Genomic DNA, 25585 nt, shown 5'->3' on the forward strand with positions numbered 1-25585 from the left:
AAACAAAGGAAACAACAGTGCAGGAAAATATTTCTGAGCCGCTCAGTATTGATTTGAAAGTAGAATGTGGTAAAGGGCCTGACTGAATGTGTCATTGAGGCTGTGGATACAAAGGTCTATTTAACCAGTAAAAGAGAATGAAGAAAGGCATGGAAATGACAGATGATTATTGATACGTACTCTTTTGAAGTCACACTGAATTTTAGTTAGTTCCAATTTTTGCATTTTAAAACGTTCAGCTTATGAAAGTTTCTGTTTGATTAAACTAGGTGTGTGACCAACTACATGAAGAACACTGGAAATAACAAGGTGCATGGAATTAAGTAGATTACCCAAGATTTTCATGAAATAATTTGTAGAAAACATTGTTCATGTCAAATATAGACACTTAGTCCATTTTGCGCCCCCCCCAAAAAATCAGACACATATATTTAATGTTAGTTATAACATAGTTAATTTAATCTTGATGGTTAGACAAAGCCTTTAAAATATATTAAATTCCATACCACATTGATTCTCCAGCTTTATACTACTAATATTAGTAGGCTGAAACTGTACCAAGGATTTATTTTACCTGACTTACCTCACATTTCTCATTTTATATCTTTGTTTTCAGTAAATTAGTTATGTCTTTGACTTTTCTTTGATCATAAAAATTGTGCAAACTCTTCTACAATTGAACATTTCATTAAACCACCCTGAATTTGTGTTCTTAGATATGGCTTCTATATTTTGCTCAAAGTAAGTTGTCTTGAATTCCCTTCAAAGCAAGAGATGTGTTATATGTTTCATGAGTGAAGACTTAAACACTTTTTTTTTGCTTCCTGGGGGAAGGGAGGCAGAGCTTCCAGCAGCATGGGGCTCAAAGAGAATAATCCACTGAGTTGGCATACTATGGCTTTTTTTTATGTGAGGGGGTAAGAGGAGCGACACTCACACACTCTCTCAATGGTTTCCTTCTTCTGTGTGTTTTATACTCTCCACCCATAAATGTCTGTTCTGTCTCTCTTGATGCCTTTCTTCTAACTCTATTTTTATTTTTCCTTATTCTCTCATTCTTGATATTTTCCTCCTAACTTGATATTTTTCTTCTAATTCTCTCCTTCTTGATGTTTTCTGCTGTGGGATGTTTTTCTGTATGCTGTGAATATATGCTGTTCCCATTGGTCAGTAAATAAAGTTGCATTGATCTATGGCAGGGTGGGATGGAGCCAGGTGGGAAAAATCCAAAAGAGATAATAAAGAAGAAAGGAGATGGGGAAGACACCGAACTTCTGTCCAAGGAGCAACATGTGATGGGATGAGGTAAAGGCACAGAACACATGGTGATACATAGATAAATAGGAATGGGTTAATTTAAGATGAAAGAACTAGCTAGCAAGAAGCCTGCCATAGACCACACAGTTGGTAATTAATATAAGCCTCTGAGTGATTATTTTATAAGCGGCTACAGGACTGCAGAGCCAGGTGGGACTGGAGAAACTTCTGCTACATTTTTTCTTCTTACTCTATCTTTGTTCTTCTTTATTCTCTCAATCTTAATGATTTATTTCTAACTCTATCTTAATTCTTCCTCATTCTCTCTCTTTATTTTTCCTCTACTGCTTATATACCCCAACAAAATCTTTCAGGCAATATATAAATAACAATGTGATTACATTCTATTTTTCAAGTGAATGATTACAGTGAATACTAGTAAAAAAACAGCATGTCATCCTAATCCCTTGATTAACATTTAATCCCAATGATTAAACATTTTACATATTACAGGTTAAAAACTAATTATCCCCAAGAACCCATGAACATTCATACCCTAAGCAACTTGTTCTAGATTAACAGAGTATAAGCAAGTAAGGTATTCTTCTCAGCCAGTTTTTTTTTTTTTTTTTTTTTTTTTTTTTACTATCAGGCTGTGTTTTGTGTTTATGAAGAAAGGACCAATCATTTTATTATTCATCTTGAAAGTAATCAAATAAAGAATCTTAAAGGAATCACAAACCTAAATTTTTATACTTGAAAAACAATCTGTCAGCTCTATTTTAAATCTTTAGGGTGCATACCCCCTCATCAATAGTTTTTATATCAGGAGATTCAGGGTATTAATCATTGCCTTTGGTCACCAATCAATCCTATCAAGTAAAGTACACCAGCTAAAAATATTTGGGCTGCTTTGTTTTTGTTCCCTGACCTTAAGGAGTTCCTCATTGAACTATGTGCCTTTCTAAAACATTAGATTGTCTCCTTGGGTTTTTCACCTCAGAGCTATTTAACAAAAACATCTTAGTCTAATGATTCTAAGTGAAAACATATGTATTACATCAGATTGAAGTTTATTTTTTAGTGTGGTTGATGATACATAGACTGACAAGTAGTACAAAAAAATTAAATGAGGAGGAATTGTCACTTTTTTTTTTTTTTTTTTTTGGTTTTTCGAGACAGGGTTTCTCTGTGTAGCTTTGTGCCTCTCCTGGGACTCACTTGGTAGTCCAGGCTGGCCTCGAACTCACAGAGATCCACCTGGCTCTGCCTCCCTAGTGCTGGGATTAAAGGCGTGTGCCACCACCGCCCGGCGAATTGTCACTTTATTTGCAAATTTGTAAACACTTTGTTCAACTTATTGGGTGGGAAATACTCTTTCTGTATATCATTTGGTTTTCTTTGCTTTTGCAATCAAAGAAAGACTACAATTGACTATTAATTTATACTAAAGTTACCAAAGAAGATTTTTGAAAATACTCGTTTTCCATTCTGTTAGTTCATATAATAATGGAGTTTGTGTAACTGGGAAAAAAATACCACATAATTTATTATCAGGAAAAATTTAATTTGTTTATTTATATTCTAATTTACCAAGAATTCTTAAGGCTTGACATTTGATAATTTCTAGTTATTTGCTAATGAAAGTCAACCTTTATTGACTTCTGATAAAAATAACGTTCATCAACATGGCAGTCCTATTACATGCCTAACATTGCCAAAGAACTGCTGATTGGGTCCAGGTAAATCCTGGAACTATGTCACTATAGTTTTTTTTTTTTGTTTGTTTGTTTTTAAATAAGCAAATATATAAATAAAATTAGAACAGCTTTTTTAAGTTCAAAAAAAAAATATCTTGTCTAACCTTAAGTTGTTTTCAAGGCTTTGTTTCAGATATGAAACACTATAGAACCTGTGAACACATCTCCCAACATTAAGATTAAAAGAATTTAAACTAGCTGGGCTACTGGGAATCAGTTCTTTTCCTTAATCTTTAACCTAAGCCACATTCTGTATGGCTCCTCAATAGAAACTCAAGTGTTCTAGCTGTGTGACGGTTCGTTATTTTGTTTTATCCTCTGCAGCCTCTGCTTTATCAGAGGCAGAGCCAACATTGTACCCCACCTTTACCTATGTTTTTTCACTAAACTAACCTCTATTATAATCCCTTACTATATTTATAAAAAAAATCCACAATCTTCAAAATGCTATTTTTAACTAACACTATTATTATATAAAATCATTGTTTCATTGAAACAGTACAACTTTAGATGAAATCATCTTCCTAATAATCCAAGGTAAAAATGCCCAGTAGAAGCTGTGCTGTGGTGGTTCAAACCTTTAATCCCAGCACTCGGGAGGCAGGGACAGGTGGATCTCTGTGAGTTCGAGGCCAGCCTGGTCTACAGAGTTAGTTCCAGGACAGGCACCAAAGGTACACAGAGAAACCCTGTCTAGAAAAATCAAAAAATAAAAACCCCAAACCAAAACAAAACTAAAATGCCCAGTAGAATAGGATATTTCCATGAGATAATCTTACTAAATTATAAGCAGTGTGGATCTCCCCATACCCATTCACACTGTGGTAGATACCAGAGAAAGATAGCAGCAGCAAATACTTGAAGGTACAGCAGAAGTAAAAGACATTATGGAGTCTGTGCCTATCAGAGATTCACCCACCAGGGATTTGCCTCCTGGCAAGCAGATACCTTGAACTTCATTTGCCACCTGCTGCTCCTCTGACATGGCCACTGACAACTTTGCTTTATATATTTTATTCTTTTTAAATTTTTATTTGAATTTTATTTTCCCAAAATACACTTTGATTGTTTTCCCTACCCCAATTCTCCTAGATCTGCTACATTTCCCTACCACCAAACTTTGTGTCTTTGTGTGTTCACTGTTCCTCTAAAAATAAGATACAAAAGTAGATTTAAAAAAAAAAACCACAGAAGACAGAAATCAGCAAGTCAAAAAAGTAGCAAAACAAAACATACATTTCTTTATATTGTGAGGTATGTCCCTAAAAACCATTGGTTTATTTCCTCTTATAGAAAAAAAAAAGGTTGAAATATAGTGCTTATAAATTTTATCAAAGAGACAGGGTTTCTAGAAAAGCTGTGTGTGTGTGTGTGTGTGTGTGTGTGTGTGTGTATGTGTGTGTGTATTTGTATTGTATATGCATACATATATGCATATATGTGTATGTGATTATAATTAGCATAATGAATAAAATTACTCATTATCTACTAGGAAATTAATAGGAAAATTACTATTAAGAGGCAAAAAGGCCCCTCTACACAGTTGGTTTTAATCTTCTAGTAAATGTGTGTCTGCAAGCAAAATACAAGATATCTTTATTCTCCATCTAACTTTCCTGTCAAGCATGTTTGGATATGAATTGGGATCACTAACCAGGGAACAACAAACTCATTAACAACAAAAGACATTTACTAATTGCTTAATCACAACACTCAATGCCTTATTGACAACTATAAGAGAAAATACTATTGAAAGTGTAGGTTAGCAGGCAGATGTCCAGATAAGAGTCAAACAGATTAATGAGATGGCATTCAGTGAGTTCCTAGAGGCTTTTGTAAGCAAGGCAGTGCATTGTCTTTTGTTTTTGTCATGTTTTGTTTGTTTGTTTAATGTTTGCAGGTATTGGACCTGATGCAACTTTCCAGGGTATGTGGGGTAAGGATTTGCTACTGAGACACATTAAGGAATAATGAACAGTTTAGTCCACTGAAGCAGAAACTAAAAAAAGTGACCAAGATACAGAAAAAGACGGTGAAAATATATGAAAGAAAAAAAAGAAATAAGTGAAAAGGATGACATTTTGTTTTCAAATTGGATATCAAAATGCATAGTGGGATGAATGATCAAGCGACAAGAAACTGTGATGTGGCCAGTGTCATACAATGCTAAATCTCTTATGTTTTTTTTTTAAAGATTTATTTATTTATTATGTATACAGAAAAGGGTGCCAGATCTCATTACAGATGGTTGTGAGCCACCATGTGGTTGCTGGGAATTGAACTCAGGACCTCTGGGAGAGCAGTCAGTGCTCTTAATCTCTGAGCCATCTCTCCAGCCCCCTCTTATGTTTTATAAGCCTCCTTTTCCCCAGAATTTAAGGATATTAATACTAGATAGAAACCCTCCTCCATAACCCTTCATCGTCAAATAGTAAAACAAATCAAGAAGAACACACATGTTCATATTGTGATAGGTGTGTGTTCCTTAGATAAAATGCTGAATTTATAAATGTGATATTTTCATGACCTACAATCAAATTAAGGTAAAGGACTGGTTGTTTCATTAAACAGCAAACATTACATGTGCAGGTCATTTTGACCAAAAATCTAGAGGTATACAACATATTGATAGTGCTCCAGTGATAAGGTCTAATTTTTCTCTTAAATCTAACTTTGTCTTTCTCAACAAGAAAGATCAAATTTCTGTTAAAGTTTATACAGAACATACACCATTAACAAATATTCAAAATGCAGTGAATACTCTGATTTCTACTTGCCTTTTGGTCTCTAATTTTCAGAATAAACTGGTTTATTTTTAAAATGAGAATAACACATGGGAACTCTTTTCATCTTATTGATAAAAGAAAGTGTTTGATCCAGCCAGCATTAGAGTTCAAATACAGATAAAAGATGAAATAGTAGATTATTGAAGAGAAGTTCTTGGGCTATGCATTCATAGCAAGTGAATACATAAAAAAAAGATTTTTATTATCAGTGTATCAAGCACTGGAAATGTACAAAGATTATAAGATACAATGATTGAGCTTCTTATTTATAAACCTGATAGATGTGACACATTTATATTGTATATGTCCAATTTTTCAAAAGTAAGTTGTATGTAATAGTTCAAAGCTTTAAAAAATACCCTGTTAACTAAGGAAAATTGAAGGCATGATACAAATTCAATTCTTGATGCTTTAGAAAAAATTTTGGAAGAGTCAATAAAGTAAGAATTGTGTCTAGGGTTTATAAAATCTCACATTTCAATAGAAAAGCACATTGCATGCATGGTTTCTGTCTTTCTTCCTTTCTTTTCTTTCTTTCTTTCTTTCTTTCTTTCTTTCTTTCTTTCTTTCTTTCTTTCATTTTTTTGGTTTTTCAAGACAGGGTATCACTGTGTAGCTTTGCACCTTTCTTAGATGTCATTCTGTAGGCTGACTTCGAACTCACAGAGATCCACCTGCCTCTGCCTCCCAAGTGCTGGGATTAAAGGCATGTGCCACTACCGCCCAGCTGCATGGTTTCACAGAATGTAGTAAAGTTGATCTATGTCAATGCAAGTGGCCTTGACAAAAGCTTCCTACAGTTTGCCCAACCTGGAAGCCAAGTATAAACTTTCAAAGAGAACAGGGGCTACTGTCTGAAGTTTTATGTGATTAGATAAGAAATTTAAAGGTACAAAATAAGAAAAACTGAATAATGTATTTGCTGCCTATCTACCCTCGAGATTAATTTTTCTGTTAGACAACATGTTTGCAAACCTAAAGCTAATAATGGTGGTCAAGTAAATCTTTCCAGAGGTGTCTTCTACATAGAAATTTCCAGAAAAACAGCAGTATGTATGAAACTACTTTTGTGGGCCAATAAATCCAGGAACCAGGTAAAGATCATATTACCCGTTTTTAACATATCAATAAGAAAAATATTGAAGAGTATAACAGTGATAAGTATATATTCATGTCATCACGTTTCTACCAATCCAGACAGCAATAAAAAAGATTGTAAGAAGTGGGGGGAAGAGAATAGGGGAGAAACAGATTTATATGCTTGCATCTTTTAATTTTCCTTGACAGTGATAAAAGGCCCTGCCAAAAGCAAATCACAGGAGAAAAGGCTTGTTTCGGTTCAGGGCTCACTAGGGAAGATATGGCAGAAAAGAGGAAAAACATGGGCAGAAGGAGAAAGCTGGCTGGCTATACTGCATCTACACTCGGACAGTGGTAAATAGGAAATGGGAACAGGCTACAGTGACACACTTCTGCTGGTATGTGCTATTTAAAGCCAGGAAGAGTTACAATGCCATCTCAATAAGAAAAGGAAACTTACCTCACACACCGCACACTGTTGTTCAAGCTGGCTTTTTGGAACCTAGGGCCTGTGCTGAGACATTTCGCTCAGCCTTGGTGTAGGGAGGAGGGGACTGGACCTGCCTCAACTGAATCTACCAGGCTGAGCTGAATCTTGGAGGAGACTGCATTGGAGGAGGTGGGAATGGGGGGTGGATTGGGGCGGAAGGCTGGGGGGTGGGAGGAGCGAGGACAGGGGGATCCGTGGCTGATATGTAAAATTAAAATAATTATGAAATAAAATAAAATAATAATAATAATAATAATAATAAAACAAAAAAGTAAGAAAAGCAAGTAGATCCAGGCAGTGGGAGAAAACAGTATATAGGCTTGAAGGGATGAAAGGACATCAATACTCTTACCCAGAGCTAGACCTTACATGCTACAATACCTCCATAAATAATCCTGTGACGGTTGCTGTTTTGCAGACTGCAGCAATAGTGGTATGATTGTTTATAGAAGCAACCAACTAGTCTCTTGTTTGCATTTGAGACTTGCTTCACAGGAGGGAATAGTTTTATGTTCCTCTATGTCTGGTCAAAGACCATCTAGTGAAACCATTATATAGGAAAGAATCTATTCCCATTGTTTCTCTATATTGTTGGGTTGTGAAACTGTCATCTAAATATTTGTGTGCCTCCTTAAATGTGTGCTGCTCCTAACCTTGTTCAGAGAAGCTACTTATTGCAGTGGATAGTGGTTAATACAGAGGCCAATTACTTTTCAACTTGTACAGAAAAAGCAATTGTAAATTGTTATGCTTTGAATGTTATTGACCCCCATAAGCTCATAGGGAGTGGTGCTATTAGGAAGTGTAGCTTTGTTGGATTAAATATTGCTTTGTTGGAGGCAGTGTGTCACTGTCGGGGGGTGGACTTTGAGGTCTCATTGTATACTCAAGCCATGCCCAGTGTCTCAGACTACTTTCTGTTGCCTGAGGGTCAAGATATATGAATTCTCAGCTCCTTCTCCAGCACTATGATCCCTTGTTTTCCTCCATGACAATAATAGACTAAACATCTAAACTGCAAGCAAGCCACCCCAATTAAATGTTTTTTCCCCTTTAGAGGAATTGCTATGTTTATGCTATTTCTTCAGAGCAATAGAAGCCCTAACTAAGACATAAATGTTTAGCCATAAATTGAAAATCCATATCCTTTGTCCCCTCTCAAGACTCAGTAACATCATGGAAAAGGAATTAAAAATAATTGAAGAGCTAATGGGTTAAAAAGCTACAGCTAGAATGTTATGAAATACTGTTCTCTGGACATGACATGACTATTTCATACATAAAGTCCCAGCAGCTGTGGTTACCTCCTCAAGAACTCAATAAAACTCCCAGCGTTGAGTGGGGAGGAGTTACTGAGGCCCTACAAATAGCCTAGGAGCTATTAGCAATTGATAGCAGCTGAGCGTGGGAAATTCACTTCTATTTATGAATGATGCCACTGATAGATTCACCTTACTCCAGTGGTTAACCCCACATCCATACCCATATGGGAAGCTCTGTGTCTTAAAAATAATTTAAAAAGAAAGATATCAGATTGGGAGAGAAATATAATGGAATATCTTGAGTCTTGTGTCTTGTGTAATGTTGGAAGAAGTAAGTAACTGAAAGATGAATATTATCAACACAAAATGTGTACATGTATGAAATTTTCAAATAATATATAAAGTTTAAAGTTAAAAACAAATAAAATTATTGAAATTATTTAAAAGTTCCAACACCTGGAGAGGGCCGCCCCTTTTGAGTTCTTGGTCAGTTTTGTCTAAGAAACTCCCCAAACATTAAAGTCTATTGTTTTCTTTTGTTGACTACTAGAGCCAGAGGTAAGTCCCTAACACTTCTGATTCAGGGTACAGAGGATGCTGAGATCTGACTTGAATGAGTCCTCCCTGAAGACTAGCTTTCATGGTACCAGAAGGTCCCATGCAAGCTCCAAAAGGAAGGAAGCAACCAATAGTCCAAACCAGCTCTGATGCTTACAGACCACAGTAATAAACAGCACGGCATGATAACCTAAGGGTACTGTAACAGCATGCATACGTTGGTAGTAACCAACAGCATTCAACTTGGCCTTAAGACCCATACAATGTGACAGAAACCATTGCTGGTACTAGAAACCTAGCCCACAGCCAAGGGCTAGTGAAGTATTGGTTCTTGGGGGAACTTAAATCAGCACAGTTCCTAACTTCTTAAACATTTGTCTTAATACTCACAGATAAATCCAGTCCTTACCACTCACCAAAGAAACTTCTCTTTAACACTGACCAAAAGCAGTACATGTGTCAATCGAAAAATATGAATATTTTTCATATATGTTTGACTGTTGTATATGTATCCATGGGAAATTAAGTGAAAAACTATTATGTGACCACACATATTACAGCTTTCAGATTAGTGAAGATATGTAATGAGTGTTCATCACTATGTGAATGGGTAAAGGACATGTTTCATACAACATAAAATGAAGTATCCACAAATATCACACACACATAAGACAGATGTCACATACACATACATACAAACACATATAAACACACACATGTAAACATTGATTAAAAGCAAATCAATAAATAAATGGTAATGTTTGATGTATTCTGTTACATATTTCATTTCAGTTTTTTAGGAAAAGAAAAATTTCTGATATTTTTATTGCCAACCATATCATTGCTAGTAACTAACTGAAAAAAAACAAAATTAAATTTCGCAAGTGTAAACCTTGACCCAATTTCTGATTTTAGCATAACAAAGTTGTTCCCCATAACACTACCTCATAAAGGTATTCACTTTTCTTCTTAAACTCTATCATCTACTGACTTAAGAATAAAGTGACAGTTATAGGAATGATTTCATTCAGTGTTCATGCGCATATGTGTCTCTTGCTTTGTGAGCCGGTTCAGCCACGCACCCCTGTTTACACGGCTCTGCTTTCTTTCGGTCTCTGCGATGGAATTTCTGTGGTGATTCAGCTGTTCCTCTGGAGACAGACATTTCAGAAAAGTGACAGCAAATAGGATAGAAGGTGGTGACTCAGAACTTAGACATAAAAAGAATGGGAAGCACAGTTATCAGCAGTAAGCCCCGTACCTGAGTCAGTGAGAATGTTATTGATCCATAAGGCCTCTGTTCACAAGAAGTGTAACTTTTCTGTAATGAAAGTGGATGCATGAACATGAAGAAGTGATCTGATGCAGAATCTCAAAGGGCCCTACATGCCCTTTGATTTCCTTTAATTTCATCAAAACTGGCCTCTTATGTAACTTTTACAAATAGGTTTACTATGACCTTTCCTTTTGACATTGCAACCCATCTCATGCCCGGTCTTTCTCACCCTGCTATCACCTGTGGTTTCTGAGTGTATTAGTCAAGTTCCTTATGTGCTTATGTATGTCTTATGTGCTTATGTATGTTAATGAATGTGTTCTATTTTCTTCTGTTAGAACATCAACCATATAAAAGGAGAGAATTTTATTCGCTTTACTAATATATCAGTTTTCAATCTCATAAAAGTTATTTTCTGAATAAATTCATGAAAATATGTCTATGTTTCCTTAAGAAATGTTTCAGTATGAAAATATCAATGGGACCTTATCAATATTTAAATTGTAAAGTGGCAGGAGAAACATACAATTACTTTTCTTGAACTGTGTGAATAATTTATATAATATCTTGTCTTCCAGGAAAGAACGTCACTGCTTGAGTTAACTGATGATGTGAGAGCAGACACTCAATTACGAAGATTTATGGGTTTTGTTTTATCACAACTCAACATACTCTTGTCTGGATGGGCTAGGACCTACCTCAGCTGAATGGACCAGGCTCTGCTGACTCCCTATGGGAGGCCTTACCTTGTCAGAGGAGGGAATGGGGGGTGGGCTGGGGTGGAGGTCTGGGGGATGGGAGGAGGGAAGAGAAAGGGATCTGTGGTTGGTATATAAAATGAATAAAAAATTTCGTAATTAAAAAAGATGGAAAAAAATTTCCTAGTGTTCCTTTTACTAATTTTGTTTCAACGCACATTTTCCTCTTTTTTTTTTTTTTTTAAGTATGTATGTCTTACGTCAAGTTAAAATTTTGGCCAGTGAGATAATCCTGTGGGCATAAGTGATTGCTGCCCAAGCCCAGTTTCCTGATCTCTATTTTTGGAACCTGGAATCCACAGTGGAAGGAGAGAACTGACCCTTGAAAGATGTCCTCTGACTTCCACACATGTGCAGTAGCATATGTGTACCCCAACACTCAAGTAATTAAAATGAAAATAATAATAATAATAATAATAATAATAATATTTACACTAACAAATAATACTTAAATTTTAAAAACGAAAATTACAACTTGAAATAGGCTAAAGTCTAGCTTTAGTTTATTTCAGCCATTCTGCCTCTTTTAATAATATGTCTGCTTTTTGATTAGTTACTCTTTCCCTCTTTATGAATCATTGACACCAAGTCACATGTATGGTAATATGACCTCTACTGACTTTACAGGACTCCACCAGAATATATTCAACTGCCTATCATCTGTGAATGAACTCTAACAGTCAATGACTTGTTTCTCTATTCTTTTTCCTCCAATGCTTTCCTTTCAAGTTTCCAAGTATATTCACTTTATAAGTACATGCATGCTTATCAGTAATATGAAAATTTCCATAGGCTCTCCAAGAAAAAAAAAAACACTCTTAAGGATAGGCCCCATGACTAGCAGTAGATAACCAAAACAAAATGAAGTCAATGATGTCTTTGGAGGTTACATATCTCATAATATTGTGTCAGGATATTTTTATTGACCTTGCATATCCTTTGCTTATGTACCAGGGCTGTTGCATTGGTGTTTTGTGTCTCTGCATCTATGGGTGTTTCTTATACCTTTTCTTAGGCTCTTCTTCTTCTGTTAGTATTTTTTATTCCTATTGCAATTTGTTTGTTTTTGCTTTAATTTATAAAAATAGTTACTATATTATATTATAGTTATTTCTATTATATGCCTATTTGCTTTCTAATGATATATATACATAAAGGGTATGACCTGGATTAGAGGCAGTTAAGGAGGAACTTGGGGTGTTGGGAAGGAGAAACCATAATCGGAATATACTGTATGGAAAGAGTCTATATTCAGTTAAAGAAAAAAAACCTAAACAATGAAAAAAGAGAGTGAAAATTTCCAAAACAGTTATATGACCTCATAACATGTTATTAATAGAGTGTTATCGACCAATTTTTATATTTTTATTAAAATTGTAGTCAGTAATTAAATGAACTCAGAATGAGGGAGTAGAAAAGACTGCAATCCTCTTGCAAACATGGTCAACACCAGTAAATGATCAGCGTACTAACTTAGATCCTATTTAATTTGTCTGCCAGAAATACCATCCCCTAGTGCTGTGCATAATCTTTTACACCAACTGTCTCCTGTGACTCACTGAGAGCTCAGGCTGTTAGTCACGGCTTCCTGAGGTTTTGTCCTCAACCTTCAAGCTTCTAGCAACATTCTCCCTGGAATTGCTTATCTTTCAGACATCACCATTATCACCTGAACAAGGGTGATTCATTTTGTGACTATTTCCCAACCCTTTAAAGCTGTAATTTGTCTTCTTTGGCACTCTGAGTCAGCTGAGTCCCAAGAGCTTCCACATCCTTTCATCCTTTCTCTCCTAAGGCTGAAAATTGTAAGAAACTAGGCAACTTCCCCCAGTAGCAAATTTAAGCAATCCTTTTGCCACCGTGGTTAGAATTTAGAAATTCTAACAGACTCCCCAAAACGTCGATTTCCTTTAAAAAAAAAAGAATCTTTTTTTAAGAGAAGCACTTTTAGCTTCAATTCTATCAGGTATAAAGTCAAATACCTCTTTAAAAGGGACATCCTAACTGCAATACTTTTATCAGAAGTTAAGTAAGCTTACTGATTTGAACACTGAACTTCCATTGTGGATATGAGATATTTTATACTCTCAGTACAGAACAAAACATTATAAATAATATGTTAAAAAGAATCATTTAAAGAGTAACACAAGTGGAGAGTGGCACCGTTCTATCCACTTATTTAAAGAGCATTCAGTTTTCAATTTCACATTAACTGATTTAAATAGAGGGCATCCTGCCTAGGAGGAAGGAAAACACACTTTTGCTCAACTCATTCAAACTACTTTATTTTATTCCCAATGAGAACAAGTAAGTTTCTTAATATAATATCACAAATTCATTCTCTCATTTGAATCCCATATTTTTTGATATATCCATTATAGGAAAAATACCCATAATTTTTTTATGGAGAAGATTTAATGTTTGCAGTTGCAAGGAAAGACAATGAGAGCTGTAATGAGTCAGTAACTATGAAAATACTTCTGTCATATCTCTTATTGATAAAGACATGGTTGACAAGGATTCTTATGGGATGTCCTAGGGAGTCCTTATTCAGTCTCGTGGAATTAGAGTTCCCAATACTGTTCCCAGGAAATGACAGAGCAAGACAAATTTACCAAGCTAAATAATTTGTAGCTAATATTCCTCTGAAAGACAGCATTGCCTCAAGGGCTTTTCCTATTGTCATGTTACAGTTTTCTTGAGGCTAGACTGGATCACCTCCTCTTCCTTGTGGGAGATGAAATAGTACTCTTATGTTCTAAACATTTCTGCAGATCTCTCTAGTACCTTTTCCACATCGCTTAATAGAGCTTCCACTTAATAAATGCCTTATGCTTTTAATTTTGTGATGCATTACCAACTAAATAAACTGCATTAAAGAGATGATCTAGCTCCCCAACAGTACAGACCTGGGAACTCCAAGACAACTCCTTGTGAAAGTGGTTTCCTGCCTTGCTTATGTCAAAACAGTTCTCTGACCTTTCCAGGACATATGTGTCCAAAGTTTCTCTCACGGATTCAACAGTCAGTAGAGCGATCACACTACTTCCTTCCTAACATTACACTAGGCATATTTAAAAGCATGGAGTGGTCAGATTTCATGATTGCTTGAGTCTTTTTGATTTTTTTTAAAAAGAATCTTTAGGCTAAGATTGGTATAACTTTGAGAAAGTGGATACTATTCATTAGTTGTAATTATGATTTACTTAAACTGTGTAAAGAAAAGTGTGTGTGTGTGTGTGTGTGTGTGTGTGTGTGTGTGATTGTTTAGAAATAACAACTCAAGACAAAGTAAAGCAGGTTTTATATATTTGAGGCTATTTATGCAATTGGGAATGTATCTGTATTTAATTGATTATTTTGTAAAGCTTATACCAATCCCAGTCTAATTGTATTTTCTTAATCTATTTCCAGAGAATATTTACAGAAAGACTAAATGCAATACTGCTCCCAATGTTTTATAGTCCAAACAAAATACAGAAAAGAAACTAAGGCAATAGTATAATGGTATCAATAATTTTGAGTTACAACCTAAAAGTAAACTTCCTCTTCTAAATACATGATATGTAATATTTGTAAACTACATACAATTTTAATTTAATATGGAAATATGAGAATATTCATTTTCTAACAAAAGTATAAATATTAGTTTCAAAAACTACTGAGATTTCTAAAAGATTTTCTCCCCAAAATCTAAATTACACATGGAAGCACAAACCAGCTCCATCAAGTTAAGATTTCTTTTAAAAGAAATAAATGAGTACTTTTTAGGAACAGATACTTATCATGCATTTTAATAGCTTGCACAAAATGTGGATAATTTTAGAGTGGAGAAGGCTTTCCTTCATGAGGTGTGTAAAGGCAGGATCAATGGAGTTCCAACCTCATGACAGTAAAAGAAAAACTTTCCCATCCAGGGACCAGAACAGAAGCTAGACAAGGAAAGACAACACATGGAGATACTTGGCATGAATAATAAATACAAAAATATATTAAGGACAAGTTAAAAAAATCTCAAAGTGGAAGGAGAAAAGCAAGAATTTATACTTCAATATCATTATTATTATAATTTCTAGGAGAAATGGCTTTGTGACACGTGGGACCAAACTCCTAATGCTCTGCCAATGCTTCTGACTGTTCTAAAACCCATATGTGATCATTGAGTAATTTGTAAAACACAGGAAAGGGTATTGAAGGTAGCTTGCTACTTGTGATAAACAGTGAGGACATTTTTGAGTGTAATAATGGGGTAGCCGGGAGAAAGACATGCTTTTCCAGTCTTGTTTGGAAATCCTTCTAGAAGGTATTTATGAAAGTCAAAAACAAACCAAGCAAACCAACAAACAAAACTATTTATAGTTGACCAAAATGATGCTATGTGTATGTCAGAACCTTGAAACCATCCAGACATATTTTTGTCTATTTTTTAATTTGGTATCTTACACAGATTTCCTGGACGTGTATACAATATGGGTGTACAATCTGTGTATGGAGGTGTGTGAAAATTTTGTGGGAATGTTGACATACACATGTCCCAGTACCCGGAAGAAAGTCAGAGGATATCCTTATGTGTTTTCCTCACATTTCACCTTTTCTTTAAGAATGGCTAGTTCTCATAGTAGCTAGTGTCAGACTAGATTGCATAATGGTTTCCAGTGGTGCTCCCTTTTCTGTCCTCTATTGCTCTGTAGGAATTTCTGGCTTGCAATCATTCATTTTAAATTCTTGGATTTTCTGTGAGTTCTGGGAAAGAGTTTTCAAGTTTGGTCCTCTGGCTTGTGCAGTAATTTATTTTACGCACTAAGGCATCTCCGAAGACATCCTGCCTTACTTTTGTTTTGTTTGCTTGATGTTAAGAGTCAAAATTCCAAGCTAAAAAACCTATCACTGATAGGTGTTTCATATAAAGTCACTTTAACATATGTACACTTATTTTCAAATATACACAGAGGCCTACTTTTGATCTGAAAGGTCATGTTGACTACTTTTCTTATGCAAAATAATATTGGAAATATACTTTTCATAAACTGTATTCTTATTATGGCTTCTCCTCTACCAGCTCTTGAATTTTGTTACTCAGTATAATTACTATGTTTTGTTTATTTAACAATATATAAATATATTTATAGGAAATGATACCAATATTATGGGAAAACTGGCCCTAACCAGATAGGAATACAATCTGGTCTTCATATAAATAGAACATATTTGGGAGTTTATTCTTTAGGCATCTTTTGCCCTTTAAGAGTTCATATTATCTGTAAAAAGGAAACAGCTGAGCAAATGTTCAACCTGCCCCTAGACATGTTCTTTGTGAATGTGTCTTTAAATACTTAGTGTTCTTTGAACTTTGGTGTTTTTGCCATTTGCTAAATTCTGGCAGAAGACTGGGAAGATTTTAGCTGTATTCGTGAAGCATTCTCAGCCTCAGCAGGCTTTGTGATGTACACTAGAATTCAGGAAATGCATATTACTCCATTTTCATGAACACAATTATTCTTCAAGAGGCTTCCCTGACCACCTCCCTAGTCATGTACATATTTCAAATCAACTTCTAAGAATATAATGATGAAACTCTTAAAACATTTCAAACTGAACTTTCATAATTTTTGTCATGGTCTCTTCAGACAAAATTTACCAAGAAAATGCTTTATCTTAATATTGTGTAAAGATAAAAATGTAAACTATTATCCATAGCACTGTTCTTGTGTGAATATTATAAAGGTATTGAGAAGTCTTCTACAATGTCCTTAAAATTCCATCCAATGTACTAATTGATATTCATTATGAGTACCATAAATAAAGCATCCTATAAGAATTGTGTTCATAAAACCACGGTAAAATAATTATATGAGCCACGAAATATAGACACAGCTATTAAAGTCTTCAAGTCTTCAATAACACCTACTTTTTCTCCCTTCAGTTTAAAAGAACACACGGCTGTGGCTAAGTTGCACCTCTAAATATAAATTCAAGGTTAATCCTCGTTCAAGTGCATTAAGAGGGGGCAGCATCTTCATGCTGGCATAGTTTTTCTGAACATGTTTGAAGATTTATTACTGGGAATCCTGCCCTAGGTAAACACATTTGAAATGTGAGCACGGCCTCTTGGCTTTGGCATGCTCGGCTCATCTGTTACATTGGCATCATTCCGACTTTAAATTTTGTTGGAAGTGTGCCCCAAGGTTTAAGCGCCAAAATGCAAATTTTTAAATAAGACACTGCATATAGCTATTTTTTTCTGCAATGGGCAAGAAATCCCATATTAGGAATCTGAGCAATAGCATAAAATCAGGCTTTGTGCTTCAGCACAGAAGTTGGGCATGTGTTCAAGATGATACAATTAGCTGATTAAATATGCCCACCACATAATTTTATAAGGTAATAGATTTTGTCCTTTAGTGAAGAAAATAAATCTGAAAGTCACTTCTTTATCATAATTATTATTGCATCTTATTTTATGTTTCACATTCATGTAGTTTCTATATTATTATGTGTAGGATTTTTTTTTTTATTTTCAAACAGGTATATAACATAAAAAATGTCAAAGATTACATGAACCACCCACAAAACACCAACGATAATTTAAAATATAAAGATATGTATTCAAAGTAGGATTATTTTATGTATTGCAATTGACTAACCATGTAACTATTTTTATATTAGCATAAAACTTAATACCGAGATATTGAACATGCATGTATAGACAGTTTATTTGAAAAATGATAAAATCAGCACTAACAGAAAGAAGGGAATATCAAACATTTTAATTCAGCAACTGACTTGGTCATCTGAAATGTTAGAAATCATTTATTCAGTGTTCCAGAAATAATGACTCCTTCATTGAGGGTGTCAATAGAAGCAAAGACAATAGTATGAAAGGAAGAGTCTAAAAATGTGTCTATCTGTAAACTTGAAAAACAGAAGACATTGATTTGTGCCAAACTCAGGACTGAAAATCACCCACAGCAATTAATTAGTCAAGTGACCCAATAGAAATCATTTTAAATTAAAAAAGAAGCTATGCATTGCTATGCTAAATTAAATATGACAAGACCAAATGGGATGCCCTCAACCAGCTATTTCTTATAACTTTTTATGATATTAAGGTTATTATCCAAGATTTCCTGTGGGTTGTTAATTGGAATCATAAAATCCCGAGTATATAGAGAATACAAACTTTCTTAATTTGGATTTATTTTCTGTTCTTGCACTAAGAACAGATAATGGAATTATGCAAATAGTATACTAACCTAAAGCAACTAACATGTTTTCAGTTATATAAGAAAATATATTGAAAAAAAAGACTTAAATTGGTTTATTTAGATTTCATTTTATTAACAATATCACTGTAGTACATGAACACAGTCCCTTGTTACCCCAAGTTATGCAGCCAAGTTTCTCATATTTGAGGGAATCCCAAGGGTCAGCACATCTAAAATGAAATAGACAAGACTCACCCTGGGAAATCCACCACGATGATCATGGTATCTCCCTTCTCAGGTAATATTTTATTTATTTTTTAATATAAGATTTGTATTTTCAGGTTAATTCTTCAATATATCAACATATAAATATCTCATATCAAATTTAATATTTCAAATAATCTCAGCGCACATAATTCTAGATTATATGAGTTGTAATCTAGATATAATGCAAAAAAGTATATAGTACTTGTAACAGATGATCAGTTAATATTATTAGACTAAGTAAAGTTGATCAAGAGAGGCTAGAGTAAATTGAGGTCCCAAAACAATTGCAACATTCTATCAAAGAATATGAGGAAAAGACATTGTTAGTGGATGTATTCTTGTTCAAAAATAGCCATGCACATGTCATATTGTCATAAGTGAAATATACCTATGTGTTCTTCCACAAAGTTAAACTTGAAAAATAACATTGAGGAATGTAATTTAGACCCACAAAGGCTACAAACATTTTCATTAATATTCAAAAGTCTGCTTTAAAAAAAGACATGATTCTATTTTGCAATATCGACATTTAATTTAAAATCTTTATTGTTTATGAAATGCATGAAAACACAACAATAAATACACTCAGAATATTTCTTAAAATAAAATTGATCTCAGTGGAGATGAAATATCAGATGAGAAATAAAAATATGAATGCCTAATCAGAGTCCATAAGTAGTTCATCTAAATCTTATTCCCTGCCCATTTCATCTAACTCAAGCTTGTTTAGGACAGTGAAGTTTTCTTTTCCATTTCTTTCATGCTGTTTTAATCAGTGGCATCAAACTAGTCCTATTGAAAATTATAAACTGGGGATGAAGGTTTCTTGTTCTTTTTTGGTTATTTGCATTAATATACAGTTAGCAAATATGAAGAAGAAACAATAGATGGGAGAAAAATTGTGTAGATTGGAAACGCTTTCCATTTGAATGACTACAGAAGTCCCCAACATTGCTGAGACGTGAAATAGAAGTCAGTTTCATCTGTTCCTAGTTGTCCACGCAATTTAGTTTCCGATCTCTAATTTTCTGAAATTATGACCATTTCCTGTCTAGTATTCAAACAAATATCTCAAGTACTTTCATGACAAACCAACTAGAATAGCCTCAGTCACCAAATCATTCTAGTACTAAGCAGAAATCTTTCTCCCTGTCATTGTACTAATAAGTACCATGTAGGCTGCATAGAAAAAAATCCTCATCAATTTTACCCAATTGCAAATGCAGTGCATTAAAAGAATGATTGTCTTAGAAAGAGATGCCATTGCATAGTAGTGGCACATGTGTTAATGGGTTATCCACTGCTTTGTGATGGAATTTAAGGCCTAATCCGTAAGTGGAAACTCATGTTTGGTATGGTAAGTCTGGCCAAGAACCAATGTTTACAGATGTCACAGGTCCAATTAAAGAAGTTTCTGTGTGAGGTGGGTAGAGGTTAATGACAGAAATCTCAGCCGGGCAAAGTACAGAGATTAAGTGTGCAAGCTTCAGTCACAACAGGGACATCTATACCCACCATCTGCCCCTCCATCAACGGTTCTGAGAATATTGTCAAACCAGAGGTCCAGGAGGATCAGACAAAAATGAAACAGTGCAATAATCCCCTTCTTCCCAAAGTTGACTTTGATCTTCATTTTCATTACACTAGAAAGAAAACTAGTAAACATACTTTAAATAGGCATATTGTTTATAACCACTGAGAAGCAGTTTTCATATAAGAAGTATGGTTTTGTGTGTGAATTAGAAACTCTTTATAATTAATCCAGGATGAAGAGTTTGTCCATTTTAATGTATGCTTTAATCTTATTCATGCAGTTAATTTTAACTATTAAACATTGTCACTTTATACTTAATCTTGACCAAAATGCCAAGAAAGGATGAATGTTGTCACTTACACACAACTTCCTGGTCGTTTCTGAAAAGATCAATATCCACTTGTTTTGGTCCTATTCTTAAATTGATTCCTCTCTCCCTAATATACACTGTGTCATTACTTCAATGAGTAATCCATTCTAGGATTAAAAAGTGAGAATATGAATAGGATTGTATATGAAGATACATATATTACAGAAAATCTGAACTTTCAGTATTTGACCAGAATAAATCACTATCTCTTTAATGAGTCATAAATATTTTATAAGACTATGCTAGGCAAATATTTACATATTTTTCTAAAACTTAATAGGATTTATAAAATGTATTCAGGATTATCCACTGTGATTTGACTTGGGCTGTTGGTTCAGATAATTTAATAGTGTCTTTCTACTTCTTCCAGGCCTCTTTGTCATATTCCATAGATTAGGTGGCCTAAGCAATAAAAAGATAAAAGTTAATAATATGGATGTGTACTGCTGAGTGATGGTTTATGTTTCCAGGTTGTTGACACCTAATAGTTAGGAGAGGGAGAGAGATAAAAGAGAAATCCAGACCAGAAAGGAAGCAGGTAGAAGCAAAGAAAAATAAACTGTTCTACTATGTTGATGTGATAGGTCTACTCACACTGTGAAATTCTGACCTATGATTTCATTTGATACCCATTATATCTCAAAGATTTCATCTTCAAATATCATCTTTTCAAATATCATCTTTAAAATAATGCAGAGTAAATGGGTACATTCTTTGCTTTGCAACACCTGGTTTCCCACAAGGCAGATCCATATAATTCATCATTACTGGTCTAATTTAACATATTTTAGGAAATTAACTATGTGATGTTTTGATTCTAATTCGACCAATTAAAAGTATAAGATCATATATATATATACATATATATATATATATACACACACACACACACACACACATATATATATATATATATATATATATATATATATCTTGAATCTATGCTTATTCTCATATGTTTAGCTGCCAAACATTTTTTTCTTTTATTTGCATTCATGTTCAGTTACTAGTATTGATTAATAAAATAAATTAAACTTATTACTACCAGTAATTAAATAAAACTACATTTCCCAGCCTATTAATCTCAAAACCAACTCAATTGCTGCCATAACTATAAAAAACATAGGCATGTTTGCAGTTTTTACTAGTGTCCAAGAAACACCTAATAACCATCAAACTCTTTTGCTTTACCTCATTTTTATTTGTATATTACTGAAAGCATGGTTTGCCTCCTTTCCATTTCATTTACACCTAATAATCCCAGAATCCTGGCAACACTTACCTTCTGATGTACTTAGTCTAACTAGAATACCAAATTCTAACTTCTAAGCAATGTAACTTTTATGCTCAATAAAGGGAAATGTAAATCCAAAGTAACTTTTATGCTCAGTGAAGGGGTATGTAAATCCAATGAAACTTCATGCTCAATGATGGAAAATGTGACTAAAAGATGTAACAATTTCTAGAGAAATGCCACAATCAAACTCAAATTTATCATCTCCAAAACTCAGTGATCTTCAAGTCACACGTTTCCTTTCTCTTCCATTCTCCTTATCTCATTTCACTACACAGAAAAACTATAGTGGTGATTGATAGCCCTTGCTTGCTTACCTCTCACATCCACTCAATCAAGTCTTGCTTTTCAATCTTTGAAGTATCTTTTTTTAATTTGTCTACTCTTTCTTGATTCAAACATACATGCTCACACTTAGGTAGACAGACAGATAGACCCAAAGTATGCAATTTACTCATTGGCAAAAATGCTTGAGAAATGTGAATCAGTCTGTATATCCATGTATAATCTTGAAACTAAACTGCATTGTATTAATGTATTATAAGTGGTGATGGTTGAGCTTTATTTATTTTTGTCACTTAAAAATTGAAATCAACTTTTTCATGGTGGTCATAAGGAACAATAAGTTGATATTGGAAATGAATGAAGAGTTTCTGAGCACATATTAACTAATATTGTTATTTGGAATATATCTGTTTAGCTTAATGCCTACTACACAGTATACTTGGTTAGGCCCTAGGACTGAGGAGCCTATGGAAGACTGCTCTTCAATACTCCAAAATGCCTGAGTTTTCTGAGTATTTCAGGATATTAAGAATTAGCAGGAATCACTTTGAATTGAAAGCTACTGGCTTTTCTTACAAATTACCATATTTGTCAACAGGAAGTCCATGCCATGTGAACCTTCAGGTTTCTTGTAATACTGATAATTACACTGATAACCTCATGAGCCTAGAAGTATGTAGTGACAGCATGGAATGGAGGTTAGCTAAGGAACAATAGCAGTGCACAGAGGAGGTAACTGTCACATCATTCAAGATACATTGCTACCATATTATCCTTTGGGAGTTCAAAGAAATGGCTAGCAAAGTTTTAAGGGCCCTTGTCTTCTAGACACCAGAAAATAGACTGAAGCTTCTCATCATATCGCCAGGACTTTCTAGTAGACTAGGCCCAAACACTGTCTTGATAGTTTACATGAATGCAAACTTGGGCTAACACATATACTGGGAATTGTTCAGTATTTGTTCAAATTTCTTTGGGCCACCAAGGAAATATATAAGATTGAGAGGTCCAGGCAAATATCATGACAGCCTGCCCTAATAACTCAGTTAACAACTAGGCCTCAGTCCCTGCTTTTTGGAATCAAGCAAGCAGTTTCTGAAAGAGTAACAAACAAAGGACAATCAATACCCAACACTCTAAACAGCAAGGATGAGGAGGCCTGGTGTCCTAAGCAATAAAAAACTCAAGATGATAACTAAATAAGGATGAAGGCTGAGACTTGTCCAGACCTGCCAAAAAATGGAAAACTATACCCCTGACCAGCCTCTACCTAGCCCTAGCCAATTAGACCATACTAATATAATTGGCATTTTTTTTCAGCCAATCATATCTAAAATGACCTAACTTCGTTGAACACTTCCCTTATTTAGGCTTAAAAGGAGCCCTCACTTTCCTCTCCGGGTCTTTGTCATCTTGCCTTTATGTGGGATGGAAGACCCCAGCACGCTGGAATAATAAAAATTCCTGCCGATTGCATACATGGATGGTGGTCTTTTGTGCAACTTCTCCAGGACCCTAACATAGATAAATATAAAAAAAGAGATAAGTGGTAAAAGTGACCTGCTTCCAATGATCTGGAAGAAAATCCTGTCTTTAACAGCTAAGAGCTCAGGTTGCAGAGAAACAAAGCCAGGTCCTCATTATACAGTTAGGTGAGTCATAAGGCAAACTTAATTTCCGTAGGCTAAAGTATAGACACTGATTGGGGAAAAAAATGGGATCTTGTGATTTAGGAAGAAAGTACTCAGAGTAGGTTGAGGGTGTTGAATCCTCAGATCCTAATAGGACCATTCCCTGATAAAAATACCTATTTATTCCTAAAGCAGATGCATTCCCATCCCCTACCTCTACTCCCCACAGGGTACCCTGTGTTCTTTCCTGAGGGAATTAATCCTGCCTACTATGTAGAGCAGGCAATTTACCCTAAACATTTCAGAAAAAAGCAGTGTAGATGTCTCTTAGGAACCACAGAACACTGACTCCTGACCTATAAATAAACACAAAACTAAGTAGGTGCCTAGAGATGAAATAGAAAATTATACTACACCACTAAAGAAATTTATGAGTTTGATAATTCATTAAAGTAGAAATCTGGAGATATGTATAAAAATGAATTTTAAGGATGTTGGATAGTGATGGAAGGAACATAAAGTTTGATAGGCTGAATATATGGAGATAATTTCATGATGCAAAATTTTAGGTTTATGGAAGCTCAAATAGTTCAAAAAGGTTCCAGAAATTTGTTTGATTGGTTTGTCTAAGAATTTATGGAAAAAAAAAAATGTCCACCTGGGAAAGAGTTAGAGATACCTTATATTCCTTAGTTTGTTTTGGATGAAGGGGTTTTAAACCTCAGAGAAATAAGAATGCTTGATTTGATTGATTCATTGTTTCTGCCCAAGGGAAAGCCCAGAAGACCTGTCTTTCACTAGTACTATACACCTGTAGAGACTCTTGACTAATATAGTTAAATTACTAAAGAATGCCAAGTAATTACGAAGGATACCTTCCTTTTTAGTAATTTCTAATCACTTTAGTAATTAGAATCATTCTTTGATTTGCTTGTACACAATATATCTACATAGAATTTCTATAAAGAATTTTCTTTAACACAGAAGACTCAACTCTGGATACATGTTAGAACCAGCAGGGGTTATCTGAGAAAAACATAGATGTCCAAGTACAAATTTCAGAGATTCTGACTCAATTGGTCTGAGGTAGGTACTTTTTTTCTGTTCTTGCTCTTATAATGGTACTGTACAATGAGAAAATGAGAATTGCTAAGATGGAGATATGGCTCAAAGAGAGCAATATGGAAACTCTAAGAATCCCTTACTATGTTAAATACTAGAAGTTTCTATGATCAGATTTTTATATCATCAGTACTCTATAAAGATAGAAGAGTGTGTAAGAATATTGGTATCACGTTACACAGAATGATTCTGTGCCTTTAAGATGGGTTGGTCAGTGAGCTTGACCTCACAATGGACCTATACATTTTTTAATGAGCTGCTGATTATTTCAAGTAATACCTAAATTTATTTTAAGGAATTGCTATTCTTGTTAAAGCTATTTAAAAGATCAAAGAAACCAAGTATATGACAAACAGTACATAATTCTGTATAAATATAATAAGAAAGAAACCTACGTAGGACAATATTATTCAATTCAAGCTTGAAAATGCAGAAATATAAAATTTTACTTTTTAAAATAATAACATTGACATAGTAATGTTTTATTTCTGATTATTTTTGAGCAAAATGAATTTATTTTATGTGGCAGTTTTATTTGTGAGTCAATGTAAAGTGTTTCTTTTTATGAAAAAAATTATCATTTGGCTTTGGAGAGGCAGTGCTAACACTTGATAAATTTAAACTGTCGATTTTGAGCATGCAATGTTGGC

At 34.4% G+C, this 25585-nt stretch overlaps 1 protein-coding gene and 1 non-coding gene across 3 annotated transcripts in view; both read right to left on the reverse strand.

The window, feature by feature from the left end:
• Positions 1-25585, reverse strand: part of Cdh18 (cadherin 18) — an 886990-nt gene that overhangs the window by 707487 nt on the left and 153918 nt on the right. The window lies entirely within an intron of this gene.
• Positions 18579-18738, reverse strand: LOC114692464. Its single transcript, XR_003734420.1, has one exon. It is a non-coding gene; the product is annotated as a U1 spliceosomal RNA (small nuclear RNA).

Source organism: Peromyscus leucopus, chromosome 11, assembly GCF_004664715.2.
Source record: "Peromyscus leucopus breed LL Stock chromosome 11, UCI_PerLeu_2.1, whole genome shotgun sequence".
NCBI lineage: Eukaryota > Metazoa > Chordata > Mammalia > Rodentia > Cricetidae > Peromyscus > Peromyscus leucopus.